A 25,233-nucleotide genomic window follows, 5' to 3' on the forward strand; every position below is an offset into this window, starting at 1 on the left:
TACAGCCAGGTTGGAAATCCAAGCAGAGATATAGAGAACAGAATGGTGGAATCAAGAGAGATGCCAGCAGCTGCCAAAGAAGCAGAAAGATGCCAGTAGACTGGTAACTCCACGGCCACATGCAACATACAAATTTATGGAAATTGTTTAATTTAAGAAGAAATAGCTAGCTAGCAAGAAGCTGATGCCATTGGTCATACAGTTCATAATTAATATAAGCCTCTGAGTGACTATTTTATAAGTGGTTCTGGGACTGTGGGTGGAAGAGATTTGTCTGGACTTCTGGGCAAGGCAGGACTGGAGAAAATTTTTTTCTACACTTCCTCAATGATCTCCATTTTCAATTCTCCATATATGGAAATAACAAATGAATTGGCAAGATTTTTACCATTCACTTCTACTTTGTCAAACGTTCTTGCCACACTTAGTTCTTTAGTGACTTGACCAAATACCACCTTCCCCACCCCAGTTAAGAGTGGGATCTGTTGTGATAAAGAACTGAGAACCATGTTTATTTGCCCTGCTCAGGATGATCATGCTTGATCATGCTTCTAGTGAAAGTTTTCATCTTCAAAATTTTCACAATAAATGTTTTCTCTTCCTGTCCCATTCTGACTTAAGAAGGCTCCACCATAAATCATAATATTTTTAATATTTTTGTGGAAGGGGCATCCTTTAAAATGGTTCCCCAGTTATGGACCCAGTGCCTTTCTTTTCTGTACACAATGCACAAATTTTTTTCTGCTCTTTTCAGAACAATATTTTCAAACAATTCTAAAACAATTTGACCAACTCACTCCCCACCAAGGTCCTGGTAAAAGAAGATCTGTAGGTTCTTGGTGTTGGGGGGCTTTGCTGGTTTGGAAGTCTCTACCACAGATCCATTGCAAAACAGGACCTAGCGAGGAGGGTGGGGCTCAAACTCTACCATTAATTTGTTTCAAAAGCAACACACTTACAACTGAGAGAGAAAGTGATTTTTAAAGATGTCTTAAAATAGTTCAAAGGAAAAAAAAAAAGAAAATCTTTCCAAAAGAATTCCTATAGTTCCTAAACTACGTTTTAAATATTTTAAACTCAAACTTCATTGACCACAGAAGAGTTGATATATGATGAAGATTCCTCACCCTAGTTTATAAAAATCAATGTAACTGTCTGATATAAATAAAAAGATAAAAGTTTGAGTTAAATTGAATCTGGTATGTTCATTGGAAGGAACAGAATCTCCCTGATTTTGTTAAAAGAGAGGAACCTATCCATTGTATCTCTCACAGCTAGAGCATAAGGGGAGTAAGTCCTCATCAAATGACATCAGACTCTCCATCTCCAAACCCTTCTCTCTGCAAATGCCAGGCTTGTTTCATTTTTTCCCTCTTTTGTCTTTCAACAGCAAAGAGAGTTGTTTCTAATTCTTTACTCAAGAAGTGTGTTGGTTAGTTTTCTACTAATAGAAGTTACTGTGATAAAACACTGATCAAAATAACGTATGGAAGAATGAGATTATTTTGGTCTGAAGTTCCAAAGCTGTAAGTGTCCATCATGACAAGAAAGAATGACTGCAATCAGCAGGCTTGGTGCAGGATCAGTAAACTAAGAGGTCACATATTCGATGGCAAGCATAAAGCAGACACCACACCCCATTAGGCAGAGTCTATATAATCTCAAACTACGTTCTCTGTGATATAATTCTTCCAGTAAAGCTGCACACTTAAACCTCCAGAAACACTACCGCTTACTGGGAACCAAGACAAATTCCCAGGGCTACAGTGTACATACAGTTCTCATTCAAAACTGAACATTCTACTCCTTGAACCCACAGGCTCATGGATATTTTTAAAAAATGCATTTTCTTCATTTCTGAACATTCCCAAAGTCTTACTATTAACACTTTAAAAGTTCGAAGTCCTAAAGTCTCTTTTGAGACTCAAGACAATCTTTTAAATGTAACACTGCAAAATCAAAAAGCAAATTTCAGACTTATAGCATCTAATGGCACAGAATGTACATTACCACTTCAAAGGAATGAGAGTGTAGTGAAGAAATAATGGACCAATGCAATACTGAACACCAACAGATCAAACTCCAATCCTGAAGGCCCATGTCAAGTTTCTAGGGCTAATTTTTAAAGGATTTAGAAGGCTCAACCCTGAAGTTTTGCTGTCTGCAACAGAACATATCTACTGAACCAATTCTGCACCTAGGTGAGTGTTTTCCTTGGGGCACCTTTCTTTCTGTCTCTGGACAAAGGCAGTCTCTCCTTAGTGACTCAGTTCTCTTCTCTTGAAACACATGACATGGCTCTAACATAAAATTTCCTAGTGCTCCTTTGTTTCCTCCTAATGTACATTTTTGTATGTCTTTTTGCCTGTTTTCTTTTTATCTATATAGACATGAACATGCATTATTTGTAAGAACTATGTGAGAAAATCAACAGTATATTAGCTTCAGATTTCCTCCACCAAGAAACTAGCCCATTATATTTTAATTCATCCTCTAGCAAGTTCTTTGGACAAAGGCAGAAGGCAGCTATATTCTTTCCTAGACCATCACAAGAATGGCTTCTAGTCCTGCTACTGTTGAAGGTCTTACATTCCTCTGAAAGCTTCTGGGTTGGGCCTCTGCAGACTTTTTTGCTCTTGGTACTACTGTCTTAGGATGCTACTATGGTGGTCCTTTAAGCTGTGCATAGATCTTTCAGCTTCTTTTATAGTCCACAATTTCAAAGTCCTCTGTGTTCCTCCCCAAAATAGCATGGTTAGATTTTTCATAACAAAGAGGCTGCTCTCTGATACCAACATCTATACCAGTGACATTTTTGTGGTTATGATACCTGAAAAAGGAAGAATTTATTTGGACTGAGAGTTCTATAGGTTTAAGAACCTATCATGGAGGTGAGGCACAGAAGCACACTGCAGGCATTATGGTAGGAGCAGGCAGCTGTGAGATCATACCTTTAAACACAAAAATGTAGCATAGGTAAATAACTCAAAGTATGGTGGGGTATGAACTCTCCAAACCTGTTCCCCATTATGTTCTCCCTATAACCTCCTCAAACAGTGCCTCTAACTAGGGAGCAAGTGTTCATACATGAGCATATGGGAGTCTTTTCTCAATCAAACATCCATAAGGAGACATTACTGATTTTATCTTCTAAGCTGGTATCACCTCACTCATTTTTATTTTTCTGATTTCCAGTGATCTTAATGATACTCCTGTTCTGTACCAACTAGTCTGTTCCATTAAAAGCAGAATCCTATTTAGTTTAGTTGAGTTTTCCTATGTTCAATATTTTCTGGAAGACCCCAGGGAATGTTTTGGTACTGTGGGATGGTACAGGATTTCAAAGAGTCCCTGACTACCCAATTAAACGAGCACAGTAGAAATAGCCAAAGTATGGAATAGTTTTTTGATAGTCAAGTATATATCTATAGCGAGCCAGTCAAGGCAAGAATGATTTGGGACATTCAAACAAGAAAGAGTGAAATGTGAAAATGAAAAATAAAAAGCAAAGGAAAAGAAAGTTAACATGTAGCCTCTCATATGCATATGTCAACGGGAGATATTTCACCACAGCAAATGGCACCAGTATTATCACAATGCACACAGTGATACTGACCAAAAACCTGATATTCTCATTCACAAACAAAGTCAATTGATCATCACAAATTTTCATCATATCATAGAGGATTTTACATTATATTCTGGCAAAAAAAAGTAAAAAGAAAATTGATTTTTCTTATATTAGCTTTCAAACAATAAGTGAAAGACACTAAATAAAAACAGGCATCATAAAATACATTTCAGATGCAGATCTCAAAGAAGTGGCATAGCATCCTCTGCATAATATTAGCATAACTTTCATTCTCCTGTGAGCTGGAAGCTGCAAGCAGACTCTGGTGTCCTTTATTTGTAATAGAGGAAAAAGCTGGCTAATCTTTCTGAACAATTAGGTGTATAGAAAAGTATCAGATTCCTTCTGCCAGAAAATTTCTCTCTCTAGGTTATCTACTTAATTTAAAGCCTATCATGAAATATAAGAATTAGAGAACTCTCTGGGTTGTCTTTAAGGATACATAAATGTAATGGCCTAGGAACTGGACAAACTGTGAAATAAAGCACATTGGCCTTATAACAATTAGGCCAGGCAAAGAAAAGAAGGTGTAATCTGTGAAGCCTAGCTAAGTAGCATCAGATTCATTTTCTCACTTAAGATCTGCGAGCCTTAATGTGGGAGATATCCTAAGGTATTAGTCCAATTATTCTACAGCAACAATCCTCAGTCCAATTATCCCAGAGACCTGGATCCCAAAAAACTGAATGCATCCCAAGTATCTTGAGGGCTTACAAAACAGCTTACTGAGAGCCACCCTGGATATTCAGATTCTAACAAGCTCCCAAGTGATGCAATACTGCTGACTTGGCTCTATATTTGGAAAAAGTATGAAGCAAAGATGTGATTGGGTTCAAATCTTAAAATATTTGATTTTCAAGATTTATACTCTATGCTATATTTTTGTATATGCAAAGAACCATATAGGAACTATTAAAACGACCATAATACTAAACAATGGAATAGGGATATTCTTTCAGAATAGAAATTAAGTATAAAGTACATTGTATTAATGTGGAGAATGCTAATTCACTATTGTTTTAGTAAGTAGAGTTGATATATAGAAATACTAATATATACAAAGTGTTATTCTTTACAGATTACATTGCAAATCACATTAGAAAACATCAGCTTCTTAGCACCAGCCCTCACATGTTAAATATGCAGATCACTTCTGGGCTGCAGAATTTCTTTGATTTACAATCAAGTGACTCTTGTGTAGAAAGCTATCTGAATGTACTCTGGTGCATATTGTCCTCAAACAGCATCGTGTATAAGAAAGAGACAGGTTAAGTGTTAGTTTTACTAGAAAGAAATATGGACAATAAATATCTTGTGTAACGTTTTAATTCATTTTAATTAATTTTAAAATACAAACTGCACTCTTTGGACTTTGATATCTCATCACAGTACCTTAAAATACAAAGGAATGGCTAGAGACATTGCTCAGTGGTGAGGAGTTCTTGCTGCTCTCACAGAGAACCAGAATTTAGTTTATGGCATTTGAGATAGCTCATAGCCTCTTGTAACTCTAGTTTCAAGGGACCCAAGAGATCTGACATCCTCTACTAATTTCCTCAGTCACCGGCAATCATATTCTCTCTCTCTCTCTCTCTCTCTCTCTCTCTCTCTCTCTCTCTCATACACATACATGCATTTTGAAAATATTAGATATACAAATGAAAACAATACTCATTATATTCAAGGGTATAAATTCAAGAGCAATCAAAGGTGTACTTACTGTTCTTTAGTTATTGGTACTTTTATCAGTATCAACATTTTGCCAGTGTGTATGAGAATTTAAGATAGAAAACATCTCTCCCCAAACTGATAATCAGCAAAAGTGATTTTTTAAAAATTATATAGAATCTATATATTTCTGCCTGTGTACTGAAATACTCACATACTTTCCTAATATGGGAAGACATGAATAAACAAAGTGGATATTCATGTATGTATAACATATATATGTACCAAGCAGAGCAGAGCAGCTTCAAATAGGAACTTAAAAAAAAATTCTTCTTAATGAATTTTATTTTCTTTTTAAGCTATAAAATAAATATGGCACAATGCCAGTAGAAATTACTTAAATTACTTAAATCTATATCACTCACATCATATTGTGATTTTCAAAAGCCTGTGAAGCTTTCAGCTTTCAAGAGTTCTGTATTCATAATTTAAATATAGGTCTTCATATAAAATATGTGGAAAATATAAACTCTATATTTTACCAGGGCACACTATATTTCACATAGAATTAACTACACTTTTTGACCACTTTAGCTCTCAACCCTTAGGAAACATGTTGATCCGTATCTCAGTCAAAAATAAATGTTCTATTTCTTTCTTGGCATCTTAGATTTCACACATTTTCTTCAATACATTGGGATCTTTGTGAATCTTTACCACATGATCACAATAAACAGTCAGAGCCCTTCCCAAGGATGAATGGATTCCGAAGCACTGCTGAACAGTGATTAAATTCTTACATCCTTGTGAGTTCCCTCTAACTGACTAACTGGGGAAATCTGGTAAAATAACAGAAAACATACTTTTTCTCTGTTGTCAAGCCAGCATTTTATATTGTAAACACTGTTACAATTGGACTTATTAAAAGTTCCATTAAAAAGAGGTCATTGAGATTATGCTCATTGTTATATATACTAGTAAGTTACAAAGGAATAGTTTCTGTCTGCCTTGCTTAGTGTACTTCCTTTTCTTGAATGTACATTTGCTGTATGAATTTACCATTGTAAATTATTATAGGTAAAAAAGACAAAGGAAGCACAATTACCACATACAAAAAAAAATGTTTTTTTTTTTTTTTTTTTTACCTTCAGTCAATATACATGACTTACATATTATGGTAGGTAGGATTCAGCACTTCACAACCCTAAGTAGGCAAATGATATGGTTTAATAAGTTTTGTTTTCACACGCCTTAAATCCCATTTATCCTAGCATAATGAGCAAATAATTTCTTACCTATCTTTCTTGTCTCTTGGAAGATTTCATTAGACTGATTGCATCCATCCTGCTGAAAACGAACTTTCCTCCCATCCTAACTCTGATTTAATGTCATAAAGTTTAGCACGTAGACCAGAAAAAGAGTTAAACATGCCTAGGCTCAGAGCTTTAGTTCTAAGTCCTTTGTAAGGTTAAGAAGTTTCCTTTCTAAGCAATGTAGTGAGTTGCTATAAAACCTCTGGGAGATACAATGCTACTTTATAAGTCCTCTGGACTTCTGGTTTATATGAACCCTTTAGTTGTTCTGTTCTATACAAGTGTAACTTTGTTACTTCCTAACCTTGACTGGATGGAATAAATTAACAAACACTTTGCCTAGAATAAAGACACAGTTTGTTATTGACATCAATCTCAGGAGGACTAAGGCTGAACCTGTCCAATCTACACCAATGCTACTTCAAATGCTTCTACTTTTGATCTCAATGTTGAGTATCTATGAATCCTAATAAAGTCCCATGTGAATTAAATATAATAAATAATAGATAAGTGTGTATAATATCCAAGAATGTCATAAAGATATTTATACTTTGGCAATGATACTATTTATCTGTAATTTTGTTTATCTAATACACAAAATTATTCATAGTAACTTTTACTTTAATATTAATAAGTTAAAATAGTTTCTTTACTAATTCTGGCAATTTGACTGAATTTAATTTCTTATATTGTTGTAATGTAGATGGATATTATACCAAGTGAGTCTGTAATCATGACAATTTATTTTTCTTGATTTATTGGATTAAAATATTAGTGACCATCTTAAAGGGCTATAGCAAAACTTACAGTGACAATCCATCAATGTAAACATTATTTATTCTACTCTACAAACTAAGTTCATATAAAATATTTTCCAAAATGTGACAGAATGTCTATTTATCCTTGAAATTGACACTTAAATATTAAGTTGTTGATACTTATCTATATAAAGTTGTTGTAACTATGAAATCCCACTCTAATGTTAGACAAGATGTGGTTTAAAATAAATTTTGCACATTTTCGTAGTTTTCATTACAACACAAATGATAGTTTATATCTTAGATAAATAAGCTTACACACTCAGTTCAGCTTAATTACATTTATTTTTAAATCATGACATTTAATGATTTGGGGGAATGTATAGATGGAACACAATAATCCCTAACTTCAAGGAGTTTATAATCTTGGCAATCATTAGAAATGTTTCATTCTAGTGATAATAAACAAGAGTTAGAGGCTGTAAGCTTAAGAAGCTTCACTGTTGCCTGAGACATAAACATCTTTGTTGTGGTTCAGATTCAGAAAATTGTGAAAACAGTCTTCCTTCTGAACACAATAGGCTTTTCAGGTGTTGTTTCCTGTTTGATCAGACAGACATGAAATGTGCTCTCCAACTTTGAGGCTGTGAAAACCTACCTTGTTTTACATTTGTCAGTCATTCCCTTGCAATAGATGCTTGCCATACTGGAAAGTTTTATAGAAACAGCACACTGAAATGTGCCAGTTTTGAAAATTAGCTTGTTTTACTTTCTTTCTGACTTTAGAGTCCAATCACATGTTTTGAAAATTCTGTGTGAAAAAGAAACTATCTACGACCCACATTCATATATTTCAATGCAAACTGTGTTTTGGTTTGTATATCTAAGAAATCTTGGGATTGACTTACAAACTTAGCTGTCCATTTTCTCACAGGATGGCCACTCTGGACAGATGCCACGTGTGATAATTAGTACTTCAAAAGAAGGTCATTTAAAGGAAGGAAGTTTTATGATAAAAATTTTACAAAGATATCAGTATCATTCTAATGTGGGTAAGAGATCTAATGTAGCAACAAATGCCATAACTTGTTCCCAGTGAAATAATCTTAGCTATCAAACTATTGCAACTTTAGAAGACTTTATCTATCATTGACTTCTAATAAAGTATATCAAAATTCAGATAAGTTGTATAACAGAATGTTATAATATTATTTAGAAGACAAATGTGTAATTTCAGGTAAAATATTAAAATTAATTTAAAGATAGGCCAACCAATTTTAAGATAATAAGATATGAAAATCCAATTAATAGATTTTTAGTCTTCTTATTATATTTAGCCTATGATATCCTATTGCATACATTACTTTGTCTTAATAACTGAATGGATTTTAAGATACTTTGAGAGTATCATTTATTTTATAATTTTAAATGTCTGTGTGTCCAGGATTCCATCATATAAGAGAACCAAAAATATATCTTAAAGAATCAATTATAGAATTATGCGGAAGGATCCAGGAATCCAATGAAAAAGACTGTAAATTATATACTACTTTTCCTATCAAATTAATATTGAAAAGTATTCTTTCTTTTATAAAACATACAACAGTTGCAGAAACATGTTTAGTGTAATTATATTTCTAGTAATGACTTAAAATATTTTCATATTTATTATTTGTATTTCTTAATTAAAGATGTTATTCAGTTGTAGCAGACTAAAAATAAATTTTATGGTGGAAGAGTTGGAATTGTGAAAAAAACATATAAATGTGTACAGAAAAACTGTCATTGTAGCATTTACAAAGAGTCTTATAGGTCATGTTAAATTTTCATCAGAAAAAAATGTCTAATAATATTTAAGTTTCAATAATGTGACTCTCCTGGTTACTTTGTACATTGAAGGGGAGAAGAGAGATACAGAAAGAAAAGGAGGAACTTCAAAAATGCATGATAAAAACCTGGGCCAAATGAACATCAGTAAGAAAGAAGTCTTTTATCCAAGGTATATTATGAGATAGAGTCACCTGGACCAATACGCATCTAGATGTGAAGAACTATTAATGAAGAGGAAGATTTAGAGAAAGATTAGTCAGTGTGGTAAGTGGATATAAGAAAACATTTGCAATACCAAACATGTTTAATACAAAGTCATGTCTAGGTAACTAAATGAAATGACCTAAAAAATATAATTGATCACCCAGAAAACATAATAGAGAAAATAAGGATTACTTCTTGTATTCCAAGAAGAAATATATTTTGAAAACAATCAGTTAAAATTCATTAGCAAAAGTATATATCACAACCATAAACGTGACTATCAATATAGTTATTAATACTGGAAATTAAGTAAAAATGTCACACATTATCACCATAAGCTCCCTAAAAAGAAAAATACAGTACTAACACTCTCTCAAACAAATTAGGTGTGATTTTTAATGGTGCATAAGAATACACTCAAATGTTTTCTGTATGAGATAAAATATTAGAAGTCAGTATGATTTCTTTTTTCAAATTAACAGCAATACAAACAAAAGTTATTTTCTTAGAGAGGGCAACAATATATTCACTCAGTTTGATTTCTTTCTAATGTCAGCTTCTACTTTTACTTAACCAAAAGTCACACATACATGATTATACTCCAAGTTCATAGGAGCAGCTTTCATTACAAGCCTTTAATAAATGTCCTCCAAGAATCACAAATCACTCAGTTCTAGCTCAAACCAAGTGAGTCTGTGACAGTTTGGCAAGTGGTATTTTGTTTAATTAAATTACAGAAACACTTACCAGAGAGTTTATTTGCATTTTTAGAATCTGGAAGATTTGGGGCAGATTTTTATTTTAATCTTTATGGTAGTGTCTATATATGAGTGTGGGGAGATGCGTACCACATAGTGTACATTGAGTGCCAAGGAAAACCTTAGGTGTTACTGTTCCTCACCTTGAACCATGTTTGTGAAGTGCAGTTGTTCACCACTTCTTATGGCTAAACAACTGGCTTGGGACATTTCAGAGATTCCCTTGACTGTTTCTTCCACTTTGCACTGAATGCTGGGATTACAGATGCTCACTATTTCATCTGACATGTTAGGCATTTGGAACATCTGAACCTAGATCCTCACATTCATGCAGCATGCACTTTATCCATTGAGCCTACTTCCCAGCCTCAAAGTTCCAATCACTCATTTATATGCTCTTTTCTTACTCTGTCAGATTTCCAACATTGTTTCTGGTTGCTAGTCTATTAACTTCCATTATAAGATAGGATTCCAAAATCACATGCTTCCTTTATTCTTTTAAGATGCTTTCTTCAATAAAATAGAATCTATGTTTTATGTGTACGCTAAGTTGGCTTATTAAGAAGTGGTCATAGTAACTATGCTGTCATGTAAAGGAGTATGGGTTGGGTAGAGAGAGAAACTAAAATGTACTAAATGGCAACAAACATTTCAGCCCATCTCATGCATAAAAACTATCTGAATGAAACCAAAAAAATTATCCCCAAAATTGAAGCAAGCAAATTGTCTTTTGGATCCCACATGATTTATCATTTCATTCAGAGGACCCTCAGAAAAGGGTGCATCATCTTCGAGTAAGACAGGCATCTTTAGAAAACGGTAGTTCATAGGCTGGGATTTAGCCCCAGACTACAATAATCTGTGGCAATAGTGGCAAATGTACTTTTCTTTCTCATGGAATGTTGAAGAAAAACTATGGAACCCTGTTCAAATATTAATTTCCAAGTGTATAGATTCAATCTATACACATACACATTTCTGATAAATGCACTGCTGAAAAGTAATTTTCTAAAACTCTTGTTAAAGAAAAAGGAAACACACATAAATAGCACACACATTTTGTGTGAGGGTAAAATTTAAGTGTCAAAGAAATCTGTAAAGAACAAGGGAGTTTAGAAGACAAAGATGTCAACAAGATGTAAACTGACTTACACTCATCATTTATTCATCAGAAAAACAGAACATTTATATCTGTCCTTAAAATTAGTTCATGCTCCCATGAACTGAAGTAACTTCTGAACAATAGTGGAATCCATGCTAGTATATTATCAATTGGATGCAAGGTAGAATTATTTGGGAAAAGTTACTTTCAATTAAGAAAGTGCCTCCATAATATTTACCTGCAGGCAACTCTGTAGCAAATTTTCTTAATTAATGATTGATGTGCAAAGTCCCAGCACACCCTTGGGCGTATGGTTCTAGAGTGTATAAGAAACCACTTGAGTAAGCAATAAAGAGTTCTCCATGGCCACAGCATCACATTCTGCCTCTAGATTCCTACTTTGTTTGAGTTACTGCCCTGATTTCCTTTGATAATATACTTTGAAATGGAACTATAAACTGAGATAAACCATTTTCCTCCCAAAGTTGCTTTTGGTGATTGTGCTTTACCATAACATTACAAACCAAAAATAAGACAAAATATAGGACTTATCCTAGATATATGAAATGGCTTTTTGGAACACATTCCCTAGGGTGGAATTCCTTGTGGAGCCTTGACACATGGTGGGAGGAGCTTGGTACTGCCTCAATTTAGTATGCCAGATTTTGTTGACTTCCCAAGGAAGGCCTTATCCTCTCTGAGGAGTGGATGGGGGTGGTGGGATAGGGGTAAAATAAGAGGGAGGCAGGAGAAAGGGAGGGAGGGGGGACTGGGATTGGTGTAGCTGAAGTTTTCTCCAGTCCTGCCTGGCTCATGGTCAGGACAAATCTCTCACCTGCCAGTCCCACAGCTGCTCAGACCCAACCAAGTAAACACACAGAGTCTTATATTTCTTATAAACTGTATGGCCATGGCAGGCTTGTTGCTAACTGTTCTTATATCTTAAAATCAATCCATTTCTATTAATCTGTAAGTTTTCACATGGCTCATGGATTACTGGTACCTTACATCTGGCTTTTCATCATGGCAGCTGGCAGTGTCTCTCTGCCTCAGCCTTCCACTTCCCAGAATTCTCCTCTCTCTTTGTCCCACCTATACTACCTGCCTCGCTACTGGCCAATCAGTATTTTATTTATTAACCAATCACAGCAACAGATTTAACATATAGAACATCCCACAGCAGATTGGTATGTAAAATGAAATACTTTTTGATAAATAAATAAATAATAAAAGATATTGCAAATTATACTTTCAGTAACAAGACTTTTTCTGTTTTAATTTAATTCAAATCATGTAAACTAAATGTACTAACTGAAAAAGTTTTAGTCTTGAAATTACAGGATGGATCCCCTTTCAAGATGTGTGTTTCCTCCAAGAATTCATTATGAAGTTTAAGTAAGATTCATCATATTTAGATCCAAAATTAATATATTTATTGATTTACCAAGGGAATAAGCATTACAAATGCTGTCAGAAAAGTTGTGCATTGGATTCTGATATTCTAATATAGCAAGGCGGTGAATGTGAGGTTTCTATCTCAATGTCAGTGATCCCCAAACTGTTTCTGACAAATATTTCTGAATAATATATCAACGGGTAACTGACAAAGACATGTAATAAAAATATATATCCAATTGTTTATTATTAGATCTCTCATATTTGGTATTATTTCATTAAATCCTTAAAGTAAATTTTTAAACATTGGACCAAGACTTACAGATATCCATTTTGCTAATTAAGTGAACAGATGTGATTGCTAAGGAAAAATATACATAGCAAAAAGAGAGAGACTTGACTCAGTTCCCACACCACTCATCTAGTCCTCTAGGGTCTAGTCTGTGTTCATCATATTGTATCCTAGTCTACTTTGAGGACCAAACATTTGCCATAGCCCACCTGTAGTCTTCTGCCAGGACCTGTCCAAGCTGCAACAACCCAAAGGTCTGTTCTGTGCCATCTTCATCCCTCCCCTAGGTACCCACCCAGACATCCCACATTATTCTACAGTGTCTAGCCAAGTGAGTACACCTGACCTCTTCCTCCTTTTCACTGTAACCTGCCATATCTATCCTGGGTCTCACAATTAGTGACTTTTCAAGTCTGACCAACCCCTCCTGCACAAAGCCAAGCTCTATGCTTCCACCAGGACCCACTCTACCTGTAACCACTCACAGGACCCTTATGTACAGCTTCCAACAACCTCACTTGGTACCCAGACTTCCTTCTTCCTCCAGGGCCAAACAAGGTGAATTTCCATGACTTCCAGATTCAAACCTTTTCTGCAACCTTTTTGATCTAGCCTGGGTCCCACACCAGTGTACCAGACTAGTAAGACCTTCCTTGCCTGTACCACACAAAGTTTGGGACAGAAACTTGCTTATTTATCTCTGAAACCATAGCACTCTCCCACACCTTATCTAATCTTTCCACCAAGACAAATCTATGCCGGTAGTCCATGCTTAGATCAGGAATTACATTCCATATGTCAAACTAGTCCCTTTGGTCCACCTGCCATCACTTTTCCTCAAGCCATATCAAGCTCTAGACAATATATTTGCTTTTTCACCAACCAACTCTGTCCATGGCAAATTCAGAACTAAAAGAAGTCTGAATGCCCAGATCTCACCACAAAAATACCAACATGTGAAAGAATAATCCAGAAACTTCTTTACAAAAGCTTCCATCCCTATAGACTATCTGCTGGTAAGAAATACATAGATTAACTCCTGGACACAGGATTTAAAATAACAATCATACTTAAAGAATTCAATGGTTTTAGATAATATACAAAGAAACAGTGTGGTAAAATATACTTAAAGATGTGGATTAACTTCATTTTACTAATACAAAGTAAAGTCAATATCACAAACCTGCAACAGAAAAACCATCTAGGCAAAAATAAACAGAGAAACATCAGAATTATTTGATTTATAACAACAAACTCAACAGATATCTATGGAATATTTTATCCTATCACCAAAGAATATATATTCTTCTCATCAGCTCATTGAAGCTTTCCTATATATTAGACTATATCTTGGGAAACAAAACAAATATACATAAATTTAAAAAGATTGAAATCACTGCATGCATCCCTACATGACTACAATGCAATAATATTTAAATTTGGCAATAAAACATTCCCAGTTAATGAACAAACTCATGGAGATTAAGCAACTCATTACTGACTGATGAATGGATGAAAGACATTAAAAAACTTAAAAAGAACCTTCCTGAAACTAAATAAAAATAAAAATACAACACAACAAGACATCTAGGACACATTGAAAGCAGTTCTACAAAGGAAGTTTATAGCTCTAAGTGCCTATATAAATAAATCCTAGAAAGCACAAATAAATGGCTTAATGGTGCAACTCTAAAACTTGGAAAACAAGAAAAGTACCAATTCAAACTCAGTTAATGACAAAAATATGGGTACATATACAATATGGAATAATGTTATCTGTAAAGAAAAATAAAATTATTAACTTTGCAAGTAAATGGATGAAACTAGACAGGGTCATATTGATTGAAGACCCAGACACAGAAAGATAAATGTAGTATGTTTTCTCTTATTAAAGACTCCTAGCCTGCAATCTTCAAATATGAGTACATAGTCTGTAGTAACCACAGAAACTAGGACAATAAAATGTGATTGTTTCCAGGCTAGAGGGTTTGGGGAACAATAGACAGGGGAATAGTAAGGTACAAGTGATCTGCTTAGGAAATTAGAAAGGAGGACTCTATGGAGGAGGAGAGAAGAAAATACAGAAGAAAGGAGTTAGAAGGTGAAATAATACAGATGTCTGATGAAGCCTTTATACTTTAAAAAGGCTATAATACATACAATTCTGTGTAGAAGCATATACTATAGTTTTAATGAGCCTTCCTCACTGAGCTGATAGTAGCTCTTCCAGGAGTTAAAGATCACCTAACAATGTCTCCAGTAACAAACCTCAGAAGCCCTCTTTGGAGTTGTTGGCCATGGCTGTCCAAGAGATCCAAACACGAAGCCTATTGCTGTTTGTTTCCCTTGATTATCCCCTGGAGGTAGAAGGTAAGTCATTATTATTAAATTCCTAAAACAGAGCCCAATGGCTCTGAGTAGAATGGACCTGAGTTCTTCTTCCATGATGACTAGATTTTGTACCAGAAAGCATCATGCGAATTTCCAAAGGAGGGAGGCAACCAATAGTTCCACCCAGCTATGATATCTATGACCGACATCAACAAAGCATGAAGGCACAGTATCTCTAAGATGCAGTAGTGGCACACATACCATGGATATAGCCAACAGCTTTCCAATTGACTTAAGACCTGCACAACAAGAAGGAAATCATGGTTGGTACTGGAAACCTAGCTAACTATTCAGTGCTAGTGAAATTGTGGTTATTGGAGAAGAATCTAACAACCATTAAGTTCTTAAGCCAGCATAGTACCTGACAACAATATAAATATTTGTTCTTATACCCAAAGTGTAGTCTTTACATCCTATCAAAGAAATATCATTGCATCAGGCAAAGACCTATTACAGAAAATCACAACCAATCAAACCATCTCCAAATAATCCAACACCTAAGGATTAGGGAATGTTGTGGGAGAGGAAGCAGAAAGACTATAAAAGCCAGATGATCAAGAAGTTTGCTGTAACAGTGTATCTTCTAAGTATGGTGATATTTTATTTGTGCTGAAATGTGATTTTATTTGTATGTTAATAAATAAAAGTACCTGCGTGTCAGAGCTAATAGCAATCCATTTAGCAGAAATCTGGCAGTGGTAGCACACGCCCCTAATCCTGATCACATGACAGGCAGATCTCTCTGTGTTCAAGGATACAGCCAGCATGGAGACACATGCCTTTAATTTCAATACCAATAGACAAGCAGTGATGAAGAGGTCATGTGGTTAACAACCAATGAGAAGGCAGAACAGAACGTCAATAAATAGACAGACACACAGGAAATTGTTCTCTTTCTTAGGGGAAGGACGACAGCAGCAGCAGCAGCAGCAGCAGCAGCAGCAGCAGCAGCAGCAGCAGCAGGTGGTAAGAAGGAGGTCTTGGTCTCAGCTCTTAGCTACTGCTCTCTGGCCTCTAGGGCTTTTAACTCTGCATTTTGTTCTGTGTTTCATAATTAATAAAACCATTCAGAATTACATCTAAAGCTAATGTCAGAAGCTACATCCTTAAAGTCTTAAGAACATGACTGCTTAAATATGGGCTCAACTAAGACAATATAAAGACATGTAAAAGTGCTCAGGGGAAAGTCCATGCATCCTCATTCCTACACAAAAAGCTGTAGGCTACTGAGGAATGGGAGGAGCAGGAGAAATAGTCTTCTCCGTGGAAAAGGGAGAGATTGAGAACCTAGAAGACAAGGTTCTAGGTAAAAAGATCATTGAAGGTGTCTGTGCATTCTCTACAGAGTACTTTCAGTCATTAGGTACAAGGTCTCTAGGGTATAGAAAAATTACACTTAGACAACTTATAAGAATAAGAGTAGGATCTTCCTTGGCTTAGGACCCATAAATACGGCACACTCAGTTTCTGAACTAAATAGTAAAATATCAATCATATTGGGCTTTGTTTGAATAAGGGGTGAGCATATAAAATTCTATTTTTATTGCCTCTTCTAACATCAGAGCCAAAACAAACATTTGCTTTTAAATTAATGATTTCTCAAGTATAGGTAAGAAACTTAGCTCAATTGAGATTTGTCAAAATTGCTTGGGGATTTTCAAACATATCCAGCCTCTGAAGGTAATTCCAAAGTTCTCCAACAACCATCAAACCATTAATATTCCCACTTTCAAACTGTAAATATTTGTTATTGTTCAACACACCTTAGTTCTGCAGTAATATATTTAAAACTGCAATATGATTCAATGTGAAAATCCATTTATTGATTTACTAAACATCTTTTGCTCTCAAAACTAAAGATAATAAAGAGAATAAAAGTCATTCTTGTCATCTCGAATTTTCTTTACAATGTTTTATAGATAGGAAGATATGTGAATGGGTACACAAGAAAAGATTTAACATTGAGAGAAATATAAAGAAAATAAGATATTGGGTGGTAAAATGAAATTATGAATTGTTTCTAAATGCCACATCATCCCTAAATTTTTAGTGTACTTCAGTAAATTAATAACAAGAGGGTTTCAGATTTCTTAAATATTTCAGAGACATTGGCTTTTTTAAAAGAACAATGTGAGAGTTAATACATCTTTTCTTCTCTAGTCCTTCTCATTTGTGAGGTAGAGGGCTAGTGACACATGTAATCAATTTATCATGTTTGAACATCATTTGGGCACATTTGGAGTAAGGTGCCCACCTTAACATATCTGCATTGATACAAAACATCTAATACACAGAGGTAGAAAATAGTATTTCTGTTATGAAAAAGATTATATGAGCACTTTGAATACACTACATGTGTGTAAAATGCTTTTTTAAAACTTTGTAGATAATTTTCTAATTATTACACAATTTTAGCCAAATTTATTCAGAGTTACTCAAGCAAATTTCCAAGGAGAGTTGTATAGAAACAACCCCAACTTAAACAATTTTGTTGCCATTCTGGAGGACAGAGATTTTTTAAACTAATCTTTAAATGTGAATTTTCATATATCTCATGTTCATCAAGAAATGTAGTATTTTCACAAGAAAATATGGCCATGTCTTGTAAGATACTCTTTTAATTTTCATATATCCTTTTTTATGGCCAACCAAATGCTCATTTCTCTTATTTAAAAAGTCTATTTTATTAATTAAAAAATATCATTAACAGTTCAAAATTCAGAGAACTGATATGGAGAGCCCAGCTCCAATTGATACATCTGCTACATACCTCCACACTAAGGCTCATGCAACACCACAGAAGAGGAAAATTTTAAGAATCAGAGGACCAGGAAGTCTGTTGAAAGATTTTGGAGCCAGGCAGATCTCTGTGAGTTCAAAGCCACCCTGGGCTACAGAGTGAGTAAGCTCCAGGAAAGGCTAAAAGCTATTCAGAGAAACCCTGTCGGAAAAAGAACAAAAAAAAAAAAAAGAAAAAGAAAAAAGAAATGGCAAGAATGTCACACCCGGGATACATCAAAAATATGATGACTTAAGCATGAAATAAATGATGACAACTCCAATGGACATGCATGTCAGCATGGAAGGGGAAAAGTTACTGGGCCTCAACCCTAGACAAAGAACTGTAGATGACTAAGGAGCACTGAGAGAGGGAGTTATTTCCAAAGATGAAACCCTAACTGGTTACTCAAAACCAAGTGGTCTGCTTTGAAATCATATATATGCAAATGACAATACATTCAACAGATATTTATATATTATTACAATAACAACAACAACAATAATAATAATAATAACACTAATAGTTGAGGAAGAGTCCTTTAATTTGAGTGGGAGTATAGTGGAGTGTACCAGAGGAGGGGGATACTGAAGGGAAAATAGGGGTAGGAGAAATGGTGTAATTATATTTTAATTTAAAAATTGAAAACACAATGTAGAGAAATTATAAAAATTTTACCTTAATTAAATATTCTGTGATTCTAAGGCATTTGCTATGCAGTAATTAATAACTTTCATAATAAGATTGACTTTCCAGCTTGGCAATGGTTGGCACAGGACTTTAATCCTAGCACTGGGATGTCAGAGGCAGGCAGATGTACATTTATAATTGTTATTGAAGTATGTTTTCTGAAATTATTATACAATTCCAAAAATACTTCAAAAATAAATAAATTATCAGAAAATCTATTTATTCAAATCATACTATTTTTTCTATGTTAGTACAGTAACTCTCATGAACACAATGCTTTCCCTAAATGCTGATAATGAATTTGAAAAATTTTCTAATAACAGTTTTTTCTAAGAAAAAAGTTCCCTTGATTTAATTTGCAATAGGAACTGCATTTAATTTTTTTTCTGAGAAAATATCTCATTTGAGAATAAATTATCAGAACATTGGATCTTATATTTTTACTTATTAAAAATTTGTTAAGAGTTTCATCAAAATATCTAAAGATATGTATTTAAGTGGAAGAGGAAACGTGATACCAATGTGCCTCAAATTGTGTTCACAACTCATTTAAGCCATTATAAATACATTTAGATATTAATTGATTCTAGTAATGAATAACACCGCTTTGCCATTAAGAAACAGTATTTTAAGAAACTCTAATTCCAAAAAAGTATAGAGCCAAATAAATTGATAAATCATAACAGTTCACTAATGTGGCTTAATGGTTATACAAAGATAATTTGAGCTGGGCGGCGGTGGCGCACACCTTTAATCCCAGCACTTGGGAAGCAGAGCCAGGCAGATCTCTGTGAGTTCAAAGACAGCCTGGTCTACAGAGTGAGATCCAGGACAGACACCAAAGCTACACAGAGTAATCCTATCTTGAAAAACCAAAACAAATACAAAAATAAAAAACCCAAAAAACAAACCAAACCAACAAACAAACAAAAAACAAAGACAATTTGAAGTGAAGTAGAAAATGCATTCAATAATTTAATATAGAGCCTATATTAAATAACAATGGTTAAAAAAACAAAGTATCATTGTTATAATAATAATAAAAGCTTGTATGAATTATGTAACACAAAATATGTAAAATAATGTAATGCATATTTATTAGCTCATTAATAAAAGCATTATTCCTCACAAAATGGAAAATTGATCCCTACTTGGATAAAGCTTCCTTTAGTACGTGAGAAAAAGTATGTACTCTAAGAAATTCACATTATTTAAACTTTTGTACTAATTAAGTCCTTTCTTTACAAAAGCACACATTGAAAAGGATGATCGTCTGAGATCTTCTGATGTTTATGTGTACTAAAGAAAATAGAAGTTAGAATCATAAACACAGGTTATCTGCAGACTCAACAATAGGAATGCTTACCCAGTACTTGATACAGAGATCTAAGTGAAAGTGCCCAAATCTCTTGACATCATGGCATTACAATGATATTGTTCTGTTTAATGGACTTCTCTTGTGCCTTAGAAGTGGTTTTTATGGCAGAGAAAAAGGGTTCTCATAAATAGTAGTTAACTAGATCAGTGTTCAAATTATTTTTAACATCTGCAAAAACATGACAACAAACACCGTATAATTTTGGCTTATGTGGAAACAGCTAGAAACTATTCAAAATAAATAATAATGATCTATCTGACTTGAGTAAGCCTGTGAGTACATTTACACAGTGTGCTTTAGATTCAAGTTAACTCTCCTGGGGTATTTACTTTCCATAAAAATTTGTGTTGAGCTGGCTAAGGTTTTCAGTTAGTGCTATTCTTGATTATAATTATAGATTAGTGTTATTTTGCCTTCACAATCAGCACTTTAATTTGTTGTAGGTTTGGTTAATTATAAAGTGATGCATAATTCCATTAACAATCTTTTTAGAAGCATAATTCTTAAAACAGGCTTTCAGAAAGAGTGTGTGTTATGGTTCAAGCAGGAATTATTATTTTTTACTTCTGTTTACTGTTATTTTGGGCAAAAGAACTTACTCACAAGGTAGTGTGTTTTACAATAGCAATTCACTGAAAAATAACACCAGGTACAGCAGAACATCTTTCTGAGAGGATTTCATTTACAATGTATATAAGAAAAGAAGATGGAAAATGAATTTTACCAGCTGTGAGGGGTCTGAGGCAGTGGAATAGACTGGAACTATGAACTAAAGACCATTTTTATTAATACAGAGAGACATTGCCACAAAACAAATACTCTAATTAACAAAATAAATAAACAACCAACTACTTATCTAGGTAACTAAAACTCTTTGAAGAAAAACCCAAAAGAAAATTTGCTTTCATCATCCAATTGCTCTAAAAATAAACCTTTCAAAGTTTATTAATTTAATTCATATATTTTCTTTTGTGTATGATTTCTTCCGCCAAAAAGGTATAAGGAAATAGAACATGTATGCAGAATAATAGCATAATTTAAGTATAAAATTAAAATCAAAGTAAGAAAAAGTCTAACCATATTTATAATTACTTTAAATAACATCTTATCTTGATAAGAATACTCTTTAATTCTGAAAATGATGTTAATAATACCATTGATATGCCAAAACACTGGAATGAAAAGTAATTTTAGGAGGTGGGCCGGATTTAGCTAGTTTATATTTCTAGGCCAAAATCTATCATTTAGGGAAGTCAGGGCAGGAACCCAAAGGAAAGAGAAACAAAAATCATGAAAAAAATACTACACAGTAGCTCTCTCATTGGTTCACTGGAAGCTAGCTTTCTTCTTATCCCAGACTCAACTGTGTAGGAATGGTGGCACCTGTAGTTGCCTGAGCCATCCCACATCAATTATCAATTAAAACAATCTCACAGATGTAGCCACAGGCCAATCTGATCTCAATAACTCTCAGTTGACTCAGAAGACTACAGGCAGTGTCAACTTGACAGCAGAAGCTAGCTAGAACAAACCCTCTGCCCACAGATAGATATGTCACTTTCAAAGTTTTGCATATTTTTCATAAGACAATAACTCTAAAGTGGTGATTTATATAGTTATAGCATTACTTAGCATAACTACTCCCAGGCAATTAGGAAGACAGAAATATACTTTAAAGCTGTCTTGTTGGAAGGAGGGAAAGGTAATACTTGTGGGTTTAGTGACTCCTTGTTATTTGCAAGAAAAACATTTGGGAAATTTTCACAATCTCAGAGATCTCTTAAATAAAACTCTTACTGAAAAATATGATTCTGCTGCTATAATTTTATGTACTAGACAAATTACAAATTTATTTTAAATATGATTTCATTCAACTAATTTTATTTATTCAGTAAGTTATTCACACATATAAACAAAGTATTTCCATCATGTCTATCTCATGTCACCTCCTTTCAATGTCCCCAAGGCCACCCAACATTCCTCTCCCAATTTCATGCCCTTTCCTTTATTTTCTCGTTGTAGCCAACATCAAAATATTTTACTGGGTCAGGGACAACCTAGTAGCGGTCATACCCTAAACAATAAATAACTAATTAGGGCATCAGTTGATTATAGAACCTCTCAGCTAGAAGTGGGCCCTTAAGTATCCTTCCCCATCCATAATGGAATATTGCCTAACATGATCTTGTGCAGATCTTGTGTGGGTAAGCATAGCAACTGAGTTCATGAGTATAACAGCCATGTCAAGTTGAAAAGACAGCCATTTAGAGAATGGTTTCCCCACCTTCCAGCTCTTAAATGCCTTCTGCCATTGTGTGGTTGGTACCCTAGGATCGAGTGCTCACAGTCACTCACTCTCAGAAATTTTACCAGTTACTAATATCTATAAATTAATTATTCCCTATTGCAAAATGAAGCTTCTCTTACCAAGACTGAGAGCAGCCAAGGACTATAGGTATCAATGTAAATATTGTCATGGGAATTTAACAAAATAACAGTAACAGATTTATTTACTCCCAGGCCTATGAGCTCCATGGGTATTTGACCAGGTTTAGAGTACCAGGCATGAATTCCATCATGTGGATTATACCTGAAATCCATTTAGAAGATGGTTGCCTAAGCCCCAAATAGTTGTGCCACTATTTTATCAGTGGGCTCATCTTGCCGGAAGGTTGGTTGGTACTTAAGCATGTGTTTTCTCCTCATTAGATAGAGCTTGAAAGAAGGGAGGAAGTTTCTTAGTCGGTTTGAAGTTGATTTTTCTGTCTCCTGAAGAATATATGATATCATTATCAACAGATTCTATTCATCTACTTATAGAGACAAAGGAAAAACAATAGAAACAGCTTGTGTTGTTTGATTGGTCTCTGAGGCATTCCTGAAGGGCAATGATGTCCATCCATGCAAGGTACCTCTGTTCAAACTTCTTTGTTTTTTGAAATTGTATTTTTTAAATTACCTTACAGGGTATTGGGTTTTCATAAGATATTTTTATCATTCATTATTCTTGGTTAACCCACCTCCTACCTCCTAATCTTTCATATGTCCTCTGTTTTATGCCAATACCCTGCTGACTTTATTAATATGAATCTTTAATATAATTAGAAATCAGGTATTATGATATTTCCTACAATAATTGGTTTTGCTCGGGATTGCTTTAATTACTTGGGATATTTGTTGCCTCAATATTAATTATTTTTTCTTCTCTGTGTTTGAACAATGACTTTGAAATTTTATTGGGATTTCAGTGAGTCTGTAAGTTGCTTTTGTTAGCATGTATATTTTCACAATATTAATTCTTCTGATCCATGAGGTTAAGAGGTCTTTCTATCTTCTCATGCTTTCTTCAACTTCTTCTTCAGTTTCTGAAAACATTAATTGCAGAAGTTTTTCATTTCCTTAGTTAGACTAATCCCAGGAAGTAAATGTGGGGGGGGGGGGGGGGGGCTCTGTGTACTATAAATAGGATTGTTTCGCTGATTCAATTTTAGTAGTTTTATCATTGATATATAGTGTGGCTATTGACTTATGTGTGTTAATTTTGTAGCCTATTACTTTGCTGAAAGTATCAGTTCTGAGAATTTCTTCGGAAGTACTCATGGTCTCTTGTGTATAGAATAAAAACATCTACAAATAAGAATAGTCTGGATTCTTGACATTTTCCCATTTTCATCCCTTTTATTTCCTTATATGCCCATATTTCTCTATTGAAGACTTCAAATATAATGAATAAACAAGGAATAAAGGCCACATCCATATATTGTTCCTAATTTTAGTGAGAACATAGAGTTTGTCTCCATTTAGCATGACACTGGGTATGGAGTTGTTGTACATAGCCTTTATTATTTGACGTATGCCTCTTGCAACCCTTACCTGTAGGTGATTTTTATCATGAAGATATGTTGGATTTTGCCAAATGCCATTTATGCATCAATAGATATGATCACGTGATCGCCATGTTTCAGCCGATTAGTGTGGTCAATATGTTGATTGGTTGATGTTTTGTAATGGTTGAAAGGACAATATCCCCCAGAGGCTCAGAGTTTAAACACGCTGTCACCAGTTGGTGGCACTCTTTTTGACACCACCCCACTAATCTTTCTCTGCTTTGTGCTTATGGTTCAAGATATGAGCTCTCAGCTTCCTGCTCAGGCTGCAGTGCCTGGTGTTTGCTCTCACACTTCCCTGAAATGAGGGACTCCTATTCATCTCGAACCCAATCCCAAATAAACTCTCTCTTCTGTAAGTTGCCTTGGTCATGGTGTTTTATCAAAAAATAGAAAAGTAATATATGTATGTTCAGATATTTTCATATCTGAGGAATGACACCAAGTTTGTCATAAGGGATAATTTTGGGGATGGGATCATGAATTCAATTTTCTAGTATTTTGTTAGAATTTTCACACCCATGGTCCTCAGGATGATTGATACACAATGTTCTGTTTTATTCTGTTTCTATTTGGTTTCTGTATTAGAATAGTATGGGATACATAAAAGAATTTTAAAGTATTTCTTCCTTAAGTTATTATGGAGTAATTGAATAGTATTGTTGTTAGTTCTTCATTAAATGTTTAGTAGAATTTTGCAAAGAATTCATCTAATGTAGGCTTTGTTCTAACTGGCGTATTTCTTAGGATCTTGTTGCTGTTTACAGATGTTTAATATCTTCCCTTCATTTTGACCTTACAAAACAGATACACATTTTAAGGACTTGTTTTAATTAATAAATGTGCTGGTGTGTTGTCTGCATGCATATATGTGCATCACTTGTGTGCCCACTTCCTAAAGAGGCCAGAGGAAGTCACTAATCACCTGGAGCTAGAATTACAGGGATTTCATAGGCACCATGTAGATGCTGGATTTCAAACTCAGGTCCTCCAGTGCACTTAACCATTGAGCCATTTTTTTTCTAGCTCTTTGTTTTAAGTTATGTATGCATCAACTTGTATCCAGAAATTCTTTTTTTTAAAAAAAAAGATAGTCCTAATGATTTCTTGAATTTCATTAATGTCTATCATGTTTCCCCCTTTGCCTGTAATGTTGC

At 34.4% G+C, this 25,233-nt stretch overlaps 1 pseudogene; it reads right to left on the minus strand.

Moving 5' to 3' along the window:
- Window positions 1-314: 314 nt before the first annotated feature.
- Window positions 315-25,233, minus strand: part of LOC118573397 — a 149,355-nt pseudogene continuing 124,436 nt past the window's right edge.

The sequence above is a fragment of the Onychomys torridus genome, chromosome 23 (genome assembly GCF_903995425.1).
Source record: "Onychomys torridus chromosome 23, mOncTor1.1, whole genome shotgun sequence".
Classification (NCBI taxonomy): Eukaryota; Metazoa; Chordata; class Mammalia; order Rodentia; family Cricetidae; genus Onychomys; species Onychomys torridus.